The sequence below is a fragment of the Nicotiana tabacum genome, chromosome 3 (genome assembly GCF_000715075.1).
Source record: "Nicotiana tabacum cultivar K326 chromosome 3, ASM71507v2, whole genome shotgun sequence".
Taxonomy (NCBI): Eukaryota; Viridiplantae; Streptophyta; class Magnoliopsida; order Solanales; family Solanaceae; genus Nicotiana; species Nicotiana tabacum.
Window position 1 is genome coordinate 50,219,411 of NC_134082.1, and position 17,139 is coordinate 50,236,549.

Below are 17,139 nucleotides of genomic sequence, written 5' to 3' on the forward strand. Positions count from 1 at the left end.
ACTTTTAGTCTGAAGAGAGGTCTAGTGAGTTCAAAGAAAACTGGAAAAAAAACATAAGTTAGTTTCCAATAAACATTGTAACCAAACACTGCTTGAAAGTTGTATGAGAGTGCATATTGGTCAAGCTGTCTTGGCCAAGTTCTGTTGCTTGCATTGACTGAGTTGTTTGTGGTGGTTGAACTGATGGTTTTACTGCATTGAACCCTCAGTTATTGCTGCTATTTCCTTACTCTTTCCTGGGATTGCTGGTTTGGTACTCGACTATCTGCTAGTTCTTTTGTTCTGGGAGATATTGTTGGTTGTCTGTGGCTGTGGAAAACACTTGGTTTGCTGATTTGTTGCTGTGTGTCTGCTGTTGCTGTGTTTACTGCATACTGCCCAGCTGATCATCCCTTTCTTCTTTGTCTTCTATACCAGGTACACAACCAATGCACTGTCCAATGTAATTGGGAGAATTGAGCATGAATGTAAATGAAAAGACCTGAAGAATGTTTTTTTTATACATAGTTTGTTACTTTAAATATCATGTAATGTAGAAAAATTTTATTCTTGTTTTGGATACTGGAAATAGCCTTCAAGCCTAACAACTGTCAACGAATAGTAGTTGAATGTTAGATTGTGTATATAGGTTGGTGATGAGAGTATGCCCAAGGCAGTAGGTTGTATCTCATATTTAGTTCAATGGTGTAGTATAAGCCTGTAACATATGCCAAGCATCAAATTCGTACACTGTAAATAAGTTCTTTCCTTTCCAATAAATTGCCATATATAACTCTTAAAACCATGTTTTAAGATAAAGAACACAAATTCAGGGCCTCAACCTCATGAAGGTCGAGCCCAGGTCAAAAACAGACCAGGCGGGCCCGCATCGAACGAGCAGTGGCCCAGGTCTGACCTATTGCGCGTGGGCTGGATTTGGGCCCATGATTATTTGTTCGGTTGATTGTCCACGCAGTCTCATTTCTGATTTTCAAGCTCTTCTGAATGTTATTATAGATAACTCGCAAGCACATAATTAACTAGGACTATCTACTGTTTTCAACTAGTAGAGACAAACGCGACAAGAAACGTAGTTGCTTTAGGATATCCTTTTAAAATAAGGACGAGATGAGCCTCTACAAAAATAAAGAAAAACATACAAGATTGCGGGGCCCTCGTTAAATGTATATATTGAAGCATTCAGTCCCCAAGGTGGGTCATTTAGCAAATCTCATGACCCTCCCAGAATAATAACGCGATAGTCTCTTTAAGCGCGTATTTAATTAACCTTACCTTCTTAAACTCGGGTGCACATTTATGTGACCCAAATCCAAATCTCGACGGATTCGAAATGTATTTCTAATCACGGGTACATTGATTGTGACGTGGTTCGAGAGGCATATCCATGACGTCGCAAATTCCTTTTAAAAGTAGAATGAGACGAGCCTCGTCAAACAAAAAATGTACACAGTTGCGGGGCCCTCTAATTGTATATATATTAAAACACTTACAATTCGGGACAGGCCGTTTAGCGAATTTTTCGGCCTTCCCCAAAACAACAATACGCTAGTTGCTTTAGGCGCGCCTTAATAATCTATTCTGCTTAATTCGGGTGCACATTTATGTGACCCAAATCCAAATCTCAACCGAGTCGAAATATGTCAACAACCACGGGTGCATTGATGTAATGTGGTTCGAGATATGTTTTCACGACGTTGCAAGTCTTATAAAATAACAGTAAAATGATAAAAGCGGTTAAAAGTTAAATTTTGCACATAAGTTCACACTTGTATAAAATCAGATAATCAAGCCGAATATAACAGTTGAGCGACCGTGCTAGAACCACGGAACTCGGGAATGCCTAACACCTTCTCCCGGGTTAACAGAATTCCTTATCCGGATTTCTGGTACGCGGACTGTAATATAGAGTCATCATTTTCCTCGATTCGGGATTAAAATTGGTGACTTGGGGCACCCTAAATATCCCAAGTGGCGACTCTGAAATAAATAAACAAATCCCGTTTTGATTGTCCTTTAATTGGAAAAAACTCCCCTGCGCCCCTCGGGTGCGGAAAAAGGAGGTGTGACAATCATCCCCAGCAAGTTTGATAGCATAATGGAACACAAAGCTGGGAAAGGAGAAAGAGGAAACCATCCCCAACAAGAGTGGTATGACCGCTTACCATGTTTTTAAACTAACAAATTTTTCTTTGATTTAGAAACAGGGAAAATGAACGTTATTGATGACGGAAAGACAGGCCATAAAGAAAATCATCAAACCGGGGCAGAAAATTTTCTCATTGTGAAAATTTTCTCGAAGATAGGCGCCCACCTGAATAATGAGAGGAATACTTTTATGTCTTAGTATAGACAGGCGCCCACCTGAATAACGAGAGGAATACTTTTATGTCTTAGTATAGACAGGCGCCCACCTGAATAACGAGATGAATACTTTTTGTCTGTGCATTTCATATTTTAGGCGCCCACCTGTATAACAAGGGAATACATTTTGTGTCTTTACCATTAGGCGCCCACCTGCATAACAAGGGAATACATTTCATGTCTTTACCAACAAGCGCCCACCTGAATAACGAGAGGAATACTTTTATATCTTAGTTTAGATAGGCGCCCACCTGAATAACGAGAGGAATACTTTTTGTCTGTACATTTCATATTTTAGGCGCCCACCTGTATAACAAGGGAATACATTTTGTGTCTTTACCATTAGGCGCCCACCTGTATAACAAGGGAATACATTCCACGTCTTTACCCATAGGAGATGCATTTCCTCCTAAGTTTAGTTTCACCCATAGGAGAGGCATTTCCTCCTAAGTTTAGTTTCAACCAATAGGAGACGCACTTCCTAAGTTAAGTTTCACCAATAGGAGACGCACTTCCTAAGTTAAGTTTCACCAATAGGAGACGCACTTCCTAAGTTAAGTTTCACCAACAGGAGACGCACATCCTAAGTTAGTTTCACCAACAGGAGACGCACTTCCTAAGTTAGCTTCACCAACAGGAGACGCACATCCTAAGTAAGTTTCACCAAGAGGAGACGCACATCCGAAGTTAGTTTCACCAACAGGAGACGCACATCCTAAGTAAGTTTCACCAACAGGAGACGCACATCCTAAGTAAGTTTCACCAACAGGAGACGCACATCCTAAGTTAAGTTTCACCAACAGGAGACGCACATCCTAAGTTAGTTTCACCAACAGGAGACGCACTTCCTAAGTAAGTTTCACCAAGAGGAGACGCACATCCTAAGTAAGTTTCACCAAGAGGAGACGCACATCCTAAGTTAGTTGTACCAATAGGAGACGCACTTCCTAAGAAGTTTCACCAATAGGAGACGCACTTCCTAAGTTAGTTTCACCAACAGGAGACGCACATCCTAAGTTAGTTTCACCAACAGGAGACGCATATCCTAAGCTAGTTTCACCAACAGGAAACGCACATCCTAAGTAAGTTTCACCAACAGGAGACACACATCCTAAGTTAAGTTTCACCAACAGGAGATGCACATCCTAAGTTAGTTTCACCAACAGAAGACGCACATCCTAAGTTAGTTTCACCAACAGGAGACGCACATCCTAAGTAAGTTTCACCAACAGGAGACGCACATCCTAAGTTAAGTTTCACCAAGAGGAGACGCACATCCTAAGTAAGTTTCACTAAGAGGAGACGCACTTCCTAAGTTAGTTTCAGCAAGAGGAGACGCACTTCCTAAATAAGTTTTACCAATAGGAGATGCACTTCCTAAGAATAGTTTTACCAATAGGAGACGCACTTCCTAAGTTTAGTTTTTCCCAATAGGAGACGCACTTCCTAAAGTTATTGTACCCAATAGGAGACGCACTTCCTTAAGTTTAGTTTTGCCCATAGGAGACGCACTTCCTAAGTTTACTTTTACCCCATAAGAGACGCACTTCCTAAGTTTACTTTTACTCCATAGGAGACGCACTTCCTAAATTAAGATTTCACGCATAGGAGATGCACTTCCTAAATTATTTTCATTCATAGGAGACGCACTTCCTAGTTCAAAATCATTAAGGTTTCACCCATAGGAGACGCACTTTCTAAGACTATTTTACCCCTAGGAGACGCACTTCCTAAGTTTAATTTCATGCATAGGAAACGCACTTCCTGAATTAAGTTTTCATTATTAGGAGACGCACTTCCTAGTCTGGTTCGCTCAGGTTATACTTTTGCTTTAGGAGACGCACTTCCTAGTCTGGTTCATTTAAGATTTCATTCGTAGGAGACGTATTTCCTAGTTTGAGTCATTGAGATTTTACCCATAAGAGGCACACTTCCTAATATTGATAGTCCATTTATAGGAGACGCACTTCCTAGTTTGGCTTTTTCAGATTATATTTTATTTCAGGAGACGCACTTCCGGAATTGAGATTTCACCCTTAGGAGATGCACCTCCTAGTTTGATTCATTTTAAGTTCGACCATAGGAGACACACTTCCTAGTCTAGTTTATTGAACTTTTACCTGTAGGAGACGCACTTCCTAATCAAGGTCTTTCAAGTTTTTTAGGAGACGCACTTCCTAAAATCGAGATTTTATTCATAGGAGACGCACTTCCTAGTTCTAGTCACTGAAGTTTTCACCCCAAGGAGACGCACTTCCTAGTTTAGTTCATTCCGATTCAACCATAGAAGAAACACTTTCTAGTTTGAGTCATCGAGGTTTTTATTTTAGCAGACACATTTGCTAGCAAGAGTTTTTGGTTTTACTCGTAGGAGATGCACATCCTAGTCTAGTCTTTAGTTTACTCTCATCATTGCATCAGTAGTATAAATAGGTTACAATTTTGCTAACGACTCACAAATCTTCCCAGTGCAAACTGAGGTTAGGAAATTTTCGTTTGTTTTGTTTGTTTTGGTGGTAGGATCCCGCTTGGAAAATAGAGGTTGTTAAATTCAAGATGATGAAGCCAGGCGCCCACCTGTATAACGAGAGGAATACTTTTCAGTCTTCACATTTCATGCCAGGCGCCCACCTGTATAACGAGAGGAATACATTCAGTCTTTACATTTCAAGCGTTGAAGTTGGGAGCCCGCCCAGATAACAGAGGCATACATTTCAGCATTAATTTTCAAGTATTGAAGTTGGGAGCCCGCCCATACAACAGAGGCACACATTTCAAGATCAAGTCAGAGGACAATAAAACAGAGGGTTACAACAGGAATCCCCAGCAGGAAACAATAAAAATCCCCAGCACCGAGAAGCAAAAGGATGCAACAAGAGGTCCCAGCAGAAACTCAAGTGCATGTGTCAAAAGGAAGAAAAGCATCTGAAGAAAAGCACCGGAGGAAACACAAGCCGACAAGAAAGCAAGGCAAAAAGAACAAATTTTAGTCTAGCCTAGCTTCTTGTTTTCTTTTAAACACGGTGTAACAAGGAGATCGGTAAGCAGTGATAACAGCATGCAACAGCAGTAACATTGCAGTCTCACGGTAGTCCCAGCTACCAAAACTTCCCAAACTACATTGACCTGATTCCTGTTTAGCCCAGGATATGTAGGAAACCTTTGAAGCAAAGGTTCGGTCAAATCTTTTTCAAAAAAAATGCTTCACACGGAGTACTCGGATGGGCAAAAATCGCTCGCTTTATCTTTGCACGAAAACCCTTCGTGTCTTCGGGCAAAGAGGGGCAGCTGTAAGCACGTGATTTTTGCCCTATATGAGAATTACTCCCAAAAAATTCAAAAATAAAATAATTTTTCTTGGTGTGCAATTTTTGTGATATTTTGTGTAACTATTTGTATGTTTGTCTATGCATGTTTATTTGTTAAATTAATAAAAAATACAAAAATAGGCATCTTTTGCATTTTTAGCATTTAATGTCCAAATGAACAATTTTATGCTTAACTATTACTTAATTGTGCGTTAATTGTTATTGAAAGTTAATTTGCGCTTTTATAACTTAATTTAGTTCTTAATAATAATTTAAGTACTTTTATAATTTAGTTTTAGAAAAATAAAAGAAGAAAAGAGAACAAAAATACAAAGAAAAATCGGATTGGGCCACTTCTTCAATTTCAAACCACAGGCCCAAATAATTGCCCAACTTTCCCCATGACCCGGTCCGTTTCAAACCGGGTCGATCCGGTCCGCTCCATTAACCCAACACCCCTTCTTCATTTTTGTCCAACACAAAACAAAACCGAAAAAATAAAAAATAAAAAGTGAATTATCACTATTAATAGTTTTATTTTTTGTTTTTTTATATATAAAAAAAAATCCGAAAATATTTTATTTTATTTATTATTTTTAAAAATATATATATATATAGTAATTTCGGAAATGATTTTAAAAAAATAAAAAATAAAAAAATAAAAAAAGTAAAAGAATGTAGAAAATTTAAAAAAAAGTAAAAAGTTTTAAAAAATTTAAAAGTAAAATAAGGTTGGAATTAAAAAATAAATATAAAGGTATCTGAAAATTTAAAAAATTTAAAGTAATTGAAAGTAGCATTTTTAAAAGAAAAAGAAAAGATAGTGGTTTGTTTTTTAAAGAAAAGTTAAATAAAGTGAGATTCTCTTTTAAAAAAATAAAAAGTGGGATTTTAAATAAGATAAAGTAATTAAAGTTGGAATTTTAAAAATAAAAGTAAATAAAGGTGGGATTTCTTTTTCTAAAAAAATAAAAGCAATTTGTAAGTGGGATTTCTTTTAATTAAAAAAATAATAAAATAACAAAAAAACAAATCTGAAAATTTCAAAAATTTTGCTATAAATAGAAGAGAAAATTTAGGAAGAAGGGGTGGAAAAAAAGAGGAAAAACTAGATAGAGAGAAGAAAAAAAGAGGGGGCGGAGTGAGAAGTATACACCCGATATACATTCTGGATACACTGAATATACAGGGGCAGAATTCATTTTGGAGAGTTTTGAAGTTGAAAAAGAATAGTTACTGTTTCATTGCCTCGCTTAAGATCTGAAATAGTCAGAACCTTCCTGCCTTTTACTTCTTCTATATACTTGGAGTCGTTTATAGTCTCCTGGGTTTTCTACTATTCCTACTGTTACTGGTCTATTCCTGTGTTGCTGGACTGTCGTTGTTGTGCTACATTGTTACTACTGTTGCTGCTTCTCAGCTTCATCTTCTCTTGTTTTCCAATACCAGGTACACGAATGTAATACTAGTTATTGCAAGCTAAAAATGTGGAAGCATGAATACATATGAAGAATCGAATTTTGAAGTTTTAATTTCGCTTTTTCTCTGTTCCTTTTTATTGATTGTATTTAGGCTATTTTATGTATTATTGAATAATAATTGGAATAAGAGAAAATAACATAAGTTAGTCTTTAATGAATCGGCTTGGCAAAACGGGTTAATTCACTAGCTATGAAGGTTCTAAGATTATCAACAGTAGGTTAATTGTGAACAAGTACTTAAATTTAGCTAAGGCATGAATTTGAACTAAATTTCGTGAATTAGGTATTAAGGCATGATTTGAGTTCAAACAAAATTAGAAGAACGTTTAAGTCTAATAAACTTTCTATTAAGCTTTAGTAATTATGGTTAAATCCAGTTTCAAATGGTTGTGAATAATTAATTCCAATAGTTTTTTTTATATATAACAATGCGAGCTTCAATCTAACTATATTTGATTCTTTTGAATATTAGTTGTCAAATTTTTATTTTATTTATAATTTCGAAATTTTTTTTTAGTAAAATTTTTGTTCATCAATATTTGTATTAATATAGCAATTAGTATGCCATGCTTTCTTAAATAAAAAAAAAGCTCGTAATTAATTAGGATTTTCTTTATTTATTTTAGAGACTAATTTTAATAGAAAAGATGTAGTCGCTTTAGGATTTGTCCATTTAAAATAAATGAGATGAGCCTCGCCTAGTAAAATATATAGATTGCGGGGCCCTCACAAATGTATGTGTTAATTACTTAGAACTCGGGATCGGCCGCTTAGCGAACTTCACGGCCTTTTCTCAAAATAACCCTGCGCTAGTCGCTTTAGGCGCGTATTTAATAATGTTATCTCCTTAAATTCGGGTGCACATTTATGTGACCCAAATCCAAATCTCAACGAAATCGAAATGTGTCTCTAATCACGGGTACATTGATTGTGACGTGGTCTGAGATGTATTTCCATGACATTGCAAATTCTTTTTAATAATGAATGAGACGAGCCTCGACAAACAAAAAATGCACAAGCTGCGGGGCCCTCTAAATGTATATATTAAAATACTTAGAATTCGAGGACAGGCCGTTTAGCGAATTTTACGGCCTTCCCCAAAATAACAAGACGCTAGTTGCTTTAGGCGCGCCTTTAATAATTTATTTTCCTTAACTCGGGTGCACATTTATGTGACCCAAATCCAAATCTCAACCGAGTCGAGATATGCCAAACAACTACGGGTGCATTGATGTAACGTGGTTCGAGATATGTTTCCACGACGTTGCAATTCTCGTAAAATAATAACAATAAGTAAGAAAGCGGTAAAAAGATAAAATTTTGCACATAAGTTCATATTTGTATAAAATCAGATAATCAAGCCGAATATAACAGTTGAGCGACCGTGCTAGAACCACGGAACTCGGGAATGCCTAACACCTTCTCCCGGGTTAACAGAATTCCTTATCCGGATTTCTGGTGCGCAGACTGTAATATGGAGTCATTCTTTTCCTCGATTCGGGATTAAAATTGGTGACTTGGGACACCCTAAATCTCCCAAGTGGCGACTCTGAAATAAATAAACGAATCCCGTTTCGATTGTCCTTTAATTGGAAAAAACTCCCTTGTACCCTCGCGGGTATGTAAAAAGAGGTGTGACATCGACCAGCAAGCTCCTCCCCGGAGGTAAGAAGAGAAGGGTTTCGGCACAATTTATATACAGTTCAGATAGTATCAAAGCGGAAAAAGCAGCATTTAGCACCTTAGGCCCAAACATGTAAAAATCAGATAATAAATAAAGCCAAATATAACAATTCATTTAAGCTCGAATTCTGAACCCTGAACCAGAGATTCTGGGTTCGTTCCCCAGCAGAGTCGCCAGAGCTGTCACACCTCCTTATTGCGCGCCTACCCCGAAGGATAAATTCGTGAGGGAGTTTTTCCAATTTAAGTGACAATATTCGAAAATGGGATTATTTATTTAATTCAGAGTCGCCACTTAGGAAAGGTTTGGCTTTTGGTGTCCCAAGTCACCGGTTTATCTTGAATCCCAATTCGAGGAAAATATTCGACTTTCCAAATGAAGTCTGCGAACCAGAAATTCTAAGTAAGGAATTTTGTTGACCCGAGGGAAGGTGTTAGGCACCCCCGAATCTCGTGGTTCAAGCACGGTCGCTTAAATTGTTGTAATGGCTAAATATCTGATTTTTATACATGTTATGACATGTGTGCTTTTATTAAGTTTAAAACCGCTTTATTATTATTTTTATAGAATTGCAACGTCGCGGAAATGGATCTTCGAACCACGTCGCAATCAATGCACCCGTGGTTGTTGATACATTCCGACACCGTTGAGATTTGGATTTGGGTCGCATAAATACGCACCCGAATTGAAGAATGTAATTTAATTAAAAATTGCGCCTAAAGAGTCTAACGCATTATTATCTTTGAGGAAGGCAGTGAAATTCGCTAAACGGCCCATCCCAAATTTTAAGTATTTATTATGACCAATTATTGAGGTCCCCGCAATTTACATTTTTATTTGGCGAGGCTCGTCTCATTATCAAAAAGAATTGACCTATAGTGACTATGTTTTCTATTTCGTTCGTCTCTATAATGAAAGAAAAAGAGTTACTAACTTATTTACATGCTCACGAGTTATTATAGTTGAGTTTCGAAAGTGAGTCGTTAAATCTGAAAATGATATAATAAGAGCAGTCGGTCAACAATTATGGGCCCATGTCCGATGTATAAGGGGTAAAACTGGACCTGTGCCATCCTTATTCAGATGTTGGGCTTAGCTAAATGATTCTACACATGTTCAAACTTTAAGAATCCGAAATGAAAGTGATACCTAATGAAACCCGTTTTTTAACGAATTTAGATGAGCAAGTTGTTAACTAAAATAGTTTGAACTATTGAGTAATCAACCTAAGGCCTGATGTGTATTTGGAACATGCTGTTTAATCGAACAAATTGAACTAGCAGAATGTTACAACTACACTATTAGTCCTTTTAAACTAAAAACCTACGGGGAAGAAGTTTACAACTTAAACTGCTATAGGATAGTGCCCATGTTATACATAACCAACAACTACCTGATTCTAGTGAAGGCAACTAGCTAACATATATACAACCGAGATTCAGTATATAACCAGAGTTTACATGGGCAGCGCATAGAATGTTCTAAGTACAGACAGTAAAAGAAAGAAAAGACTACATTAAACGACAGCTTCAAATCTTTCCCATTTTTGCATTCATGCTTCGAGTAGCTTACAAGATGAACCAGTTTATCAGTTTGTGTACCTGGTATTTGGAAAGCAAGGAAAGAAGATGAAGATCAGTAGAAGCAGCAGTAATGTAAATACATAGCAACAAACAGGTTCAACAACATAGCAAAGCCAGTAACGACCAGTAGAACAACCTAGTAACAGATTGAAAAACCAGCAGTATCAGAATGCAATCGCAGTCAAAGCAGAAGAGAGACGGATACAAGACGCAGTAGTTTACTGATTTTTAAATGACACTCAAGGAAAAGCAGCCTGAAATTATTCAAGTAAAGTTTCAGCTTGTTTTTTTCTTTTTGCTCTCAAATTATGATTTCTCAAAATTCAGTCAAATCTCTCAATTTTTTTTTCTATCAGTCTTTCATCTTTTTTCTCTTACAATGTGCAAAAATGACTTTATTTATAACCAAAACTCTTGTCTCGAACCACTAACCCGAAATATTCCCATAATTGCATGTCTTGCCCCCACTACTTAATGTTTTTCTTATTTAATTCCCTTGTTCCCCATGCCTACATGTTTTGTCCCCCACTATATTAAACAAATACATTATTCTCACTCCATTATGTCTTGTCCCCCACTATATTAAACAAATACATTATTCCCACTACATTATGTCTTGTCCCCCACCATGTATTATTGTAATATTATTAATGCCTAGTGGACGGAGCACTCAGATTAAATAATTGTTCAAATTTTCAATTCCAAAAATACCCCTCCGAACTTACTGAAATTACCATTTTAACCCTGAAAATACTGCAATTTACCATTCTACCCCCATCAGCTATAACCAATTCGCCTAATCAATTCTAGCCAAAATACAACAACTATAACCAATTCCTAAACAAATTCAAACTAAATGATGAACAACAAAGAAACAAACTGGAATTATTTTGACTGAACAATATTTTTTTATTTTTTCTTTTAACAACAAACCTACTTTCAGATTCAACAACAATAACAAACAAGTAGATTCAAATCACTAAACTCAAAAATCAATTGAACTTCAAATTAAATCTAACAACATTACAACCAAGATAAAGGATTCAAGTGATTAAACTAACACACTTCTATATTAAAACTAAACAAGAACAAATGCATAAAAACAAACTGAAGAAATAATCAAGAAACGACAAACAACGAACAAGAAAAGAATCAAACATATACTGATTTCAAATTTGAGAATATCAAACAAAATACGGACAGAAATGAAACTTAAACCAACTAACCGGATCGGATCAACGACGAACTCGACTGGACCTCAGTGAACGACGAACAATGACGGACTCAAACAAAACCAAACGAGCCCTTGAGCGGATGACAGCTCTTAGTCAGGCTCGAACCAATGAAAGCACACACGAACTCCATGATGAGACAGAAATCAAAACTGGCATGGAGACGGGAGGCGGACTAGTTATTTGCTCGGGCGATGGGCTGAAGAAGAAACAGCTGCGTTTGGTTTTATGGTTGTTTGGACGTGAGGCTGTGTGTGTTGAGGTGAAGCAGCAGCAGTGGCTGCTGGACATGGAGCTTCGCGACTGGAGAGGGCGAAGAGAAGATGAAGCAACAACAATGGCTGCTGGAGATGGGTCGACGGTGAGGCTGGGCTGTGTGAAGGGAGGTGGTAGGGAGGTGGTCGTTTGGACGAAACTGGTGGTGGTTGCATAGCTGGAGGTCGACGAGGGGTTGTTCATGGTTGGAAGTCGACGAGGAGTTGTTCATGGCTAGAGGTCGACGAGGGGGGGGGGAGGGCTCGACGACGAAGAAGCTTGGGCAGCAGCTGCCATGGGGGTGAGAGGGCTGTTGGGACGTGAATGGGAAGGGGTAGCCATGGGAGGGAGCTTGGTTTGGAGAAGGAGAAGAAGAGAGAGGGGGGGCAGACAGTTTAGGGTCTTTTTTTAGGGTTGTAAAAATGAAAAAATGAAAATGGGGGTGGGTTGGGATTAGTTTGGGTTATGGGGCAGACTGGGTCGGGTCGACCCGGTAGGAATTTATTTGGTTTGGGCCATGGTTGATTTAAATTAGAAGGTGGCCCAATCCGATTTTCGTCCTCTTTTATTGCTTCTTTTATTTTATTTTCTAAAAATAAAATTCTAAATTAAGTTACAAACTAAATTAACTTATTAAAAATACTAATTAATTCCTAGCAACAATTATCATACAAAATGAAATGACAATTAAAATACAATCACATAATTTGGACATTAAAGGCTAAAAATGCAAAAGATGCCTATTTTTTTTTTAATTTTCATTCTTGTAAAACAAACTTAATTACTCATAATTGCAATCTTAAATCCTAAATGCAAATGCGACATATTTTTGTATTTTTATTAATTTAGCAAATAAACATGCACAGACAAATGCAAACAATATAAGAAAAATAACACAAAATTTACAACAATTGCAAACAAACAAAAAATTGTTTTATTTTTGGAATTTTTGGGAGTAATTCTCATATAGGGCAAAAATCACGTGCTTACAACCACCAGCTCCTCAGCAATGAAAACATGAAGAACAATGATCTGAACCTCGTCCAAAACATGCCCGACCCCTCGGGACCACGTCCAAACATACCAACAAGTCCCATAACATAACACGGACCTATTGGAGGCCTCAAAACACACATAACAACATCGAAACGGTGAATCACACCTCGATTCAAAATCAATGAACTTGAAACTTCAAACTTCCATAATCGATGCTAAAACCTATCAAATCACGTTTGATTGACTCCAAATTTTGCATACAAGTCACATTTGACATTACTGACCTACTCCAATTTTCGGAATTGGAATCCGACCCCGATATCAAAAGTCCACTCCTGGTCAAACTTTCTAAAATTCTATTTTTCGCCATTTCAAGCCAAATTCCACTACGGATCTCCAAATCACGATCCGGATGCGCTCCTAAGTCCAAAATAACCCAATGAAGCTAACGAAACCATCAAAAATCTAATCCGAAGTCAAATTCTAAAAAGTCAAACTTGGTCAATCCTTTTGAAATTTAAAGCTTCTAGCTGAGAATCATTCTTCCAAATTAATTTTGAATCATCTGAAAACCAAAACCGACGATTCACATATGTCGAAATACATCATGCGGAGCTACTCACGCCCTCAAAAACCGAGCAAAATGCAGATGTTCAAAATGATCGATCGGATCATTACAAAACCGCTCTGCGGTCTATCCCTATGTTAGGTAATAACTAAACTTTCTATGTTTTTAATATGAAGTCTCTCCTTTCTTTAGCAAAAAAAACGATATTTTTTTCTTGTATCTGGGTATGAAAAAATGTTGTAATGTGCATAAAAAAAAAAGTAAAGTTGGTACAGTAAAAAAGAGTTGAGAGAAGAAGAGAATTTAAGGCCCCGTTTGGCCATGAGTTTTGCCAAAATAAATTTGGGATTTATTTTCAAAACTCATGTTTGGCCATAAAATTTGCCCACATTTTGGCAAAATCCCAAACCTCAAATCCCAAAATCACCCCAATTGCTGATTTTGGACCAAAATTTCAAAACTTGGGAATTATATACATGTTTTTCCAAAATAAAGTTGGGAAATATGTTTTGAAAACGTATGTCCAAACACATTTTCATCTTCAAACCAAACTTCACCCAATTCAGATTTTTCAAAACAAATTTGGATTCTATGGCCAAACGCTAGCTAAGTGAGAGCTTACTCACTAAAAATGAGATTTTACTTTATGAACAAAGGTATTCTTTTATGGTGGAGCTTTGGACTCAACAATTTGTCCAAGGTATGTTCGAGTCATACGATATTATTGGATAATGCTGCTTGGTGGGCCGGGCCTGAACCGGACCGGACCGAGCCCGCGGTCCTAACGGGCCTGGTGGGCCGGTCCTGGTGGTCCTGAGAAGCCCGTGACGGGCCGGTCTTCATAGATTAGCCCACGAGCCCGGGACCGTTTAGCCCGGGACTGTCAGCCGGGCCTGGGCCGGTCCTGGCGAGCCTGGCGGGCCTAACGGGCCCAACGGATTTTTTTTAATTTTTTTTTTGTATACACATAACATACAAAATATATAAGGTAATATATACACATAACATACAATATATACTACAAGAAAATATATAAGTAATAAGTTATAATATATATACATAAGATACAATATATATACTACAAGAAAATATATAAGAGAATATATATACATAACATACAATATATACTACAAGAAAATATATAAGAGGATATATATATACATAACATACAATATATACTACAAGACAATATACAAGAGAATATATATACATAACATACAATATATACTACAACAACATATATAAGAGGATATATATATACATAACATACAATATATACTACAACAACATATATAAGAGGATATATATATACATAACATACAATATATACTACAAGAAAATATATAAGAGGATATATATATATACATAACATACAATATATACTACAAGACAATATACAAGAGAATATATATACATAACATACAATATATACTACAAGAAAATATATAAGGGAATATATATACATAACATACAATATATACTACAAGAAAATATACAATGAAATATATATACATAACATTCTATACTAGTATACTATATATATATATATATATTAATATGCTTCATGTTGTACTTTGTTATTAATTTATTATGCATGACAATTTAGTGTTTTACTATTGTTTTGTTATTTTTCTTTTTCGTCAAGCACTTTAATAATTAGATTTCTACATATATACTACATATATATTTTTAATATAGCCATGATACTACAATAAATTGCCTTACAAAAAAAAAAAAAAAACCGCTAGGCCCGCGAAGCCCATGAGCCCGGCCCGTTTAGCCCAGGACCACATGGGCTTAGGCCCGTCACGGGCCGGTTCCACTAGGTGAGCCCACGAAGCCCGGGACCGCCAGGCCCGGGACCGCCAGAGCCCAGGCCCACGAAGCCCAGACCCACGAAGGCCGGCCCGTTTGGCCCACGAAGGCCCGGGCCCGGCCCAGAATACAGTATTATTATTTGACTAATGTATCCTGAAAGAGACAAGTCAAGAATGTTACTGCTGGACTGATAAAAATTCTATCACAGTGAGCTTGAATATCCTGAAAAGAGAGCGAAATATTCGCGCCTCAGCTGAAAGAATATTTATTTATTTTTCTTCATATTTTTTCTCAATTATAATTTCTTGTATTTTCACCAACATTTAATATGATTGGAAATATTCGTTTAATAATTTTTCTTATAAACAGTATTTGTGTGTTGAGATTTTCTCAGAGAAGGTCTTTTTTCCTTGTAGCAAGTGCTGAATAAAGCAACTTACAATTATTTCAATTCTTATTCCGTAATAACCATCCCTCACCTTCTAGGCTTATAGCCTTATACTATTAGCGAATGTCACCATCAATTATGATTAAGGACATCAAGTTTTGAGAGAGTATTTTAAGGTACAGAAAACATTTAAGTGTTCCATATCCAAAAAACATACTACTGTTTAGTAGACAAACAACTTAAAGCAAAAAATGAACTATTAGCTACTACTGCACAATTAGACAACGTATAGAATGGCATGTCATAAGCTTAAAAAAATGGATTAAAATGCGTCTGCCGGGAGTCGAACCCGGGTCTATTGCTTGGAAGGCAATTATCCTAACCGTTGGACTACAGACGCTGGTTGTTAGAAAGAATTGATGCGAGTTCAAACTTAGTGACAGCAATGTTATTTTTTTCTCAACTATGCTACTGATAAGTGTGAACGCTCAACCTCAATTGCAGGAGGCAGGGACTCACCAAGTGAGTTAGCCTTTAGCCTCTGACACTAGAGTTTAATTGATGAGATGTGAGGAAATTGATTGTGGCCAGATTCCTTTTCTTGTTCCTTTTTTTTTTTTTGGGTAAAGAAGATAAGAGCTTCTTGTCGGCGGCCTCCAACATGGAGGTCAACTAGTCAACCCCCACATGGAGATCTCAGTCTTCAAGTTTACATCAAAACCAGATTCGTTTTAAATTGAATTTAGTTGCAGCGATGGAATTAGGAATGTTTCCTATATATTAGTATTGGTTTTGCTTGCGTTACATACTTTTTGAGAGGCACAATGTTTGATGAAACATAAGTAGTTAAATTCTGAGTTCTTGTAAGTGTAAACTAAGAGCCCGATTGGACATAGGAAAATTTTTCAAATTTAAAAAAAAAATCACTTTTTCGCGAAATCAGTGTTTGTTCATAAATTTCTAATTTTCATTTGAAAATGTGTTTTGGAATTTTTCGAAAATTGGAAAAACTCAAAAAAGAAAAATTCAAAATTTTCATTCAGATCACTCACAAAACTTCAAAAAAAATCTAAAATTATATTCATGTTCAAACACAACTCTAAATTTTAAATATCGTTTTCACTTGAAAAATTGTTTTACTCCTTTTTGGAATTTTACAATTCTTATGTCCAACCGCCCACTAAAAGACCCGACAAAGCGAACAAAAATTAAGGAAAAATGACATGTATATAACACTCCTGATAATTATTGGCAAGATTTTAATAAAAAAAATAGGCTTAATAAGTAAAACATAACTAATTCAGCAATGAATATCCAAATCCCACCAAACGAAATAGGAGAATATAATATTTCTTTCGTTTCAAATTAGATGAGGTACTTTCTTTTTTAGTCTATTTCAAAATAAATGACTCATTTTTAAATTTAGAAATAATTCAGATTTTAAACTCTTCATTTACCTATTTTA

The 17,139-nt window shown here is 36.5% G+C and overlaps 1 non-coding gene across 1 annotated transcript; it reads right to left on the reverse strand.

Annotated features, from left to right (window-relative positions):
* Nucleotides 1-16,002: 16,002 nt before the first annotated feature.
* TRNAG-UCC (transfer RNA glycine (anticodon UCC)) lies at nucleotides 16,003-16,074 on the reverse strand. Its single transcript has one exon. It is a non-coding gene; the product is annotated as a tRNA-Gly (tRNA).
* Between the last annotated feature and the right edge of the window lie 1,065 nt (nucleotides 16,075-17,139).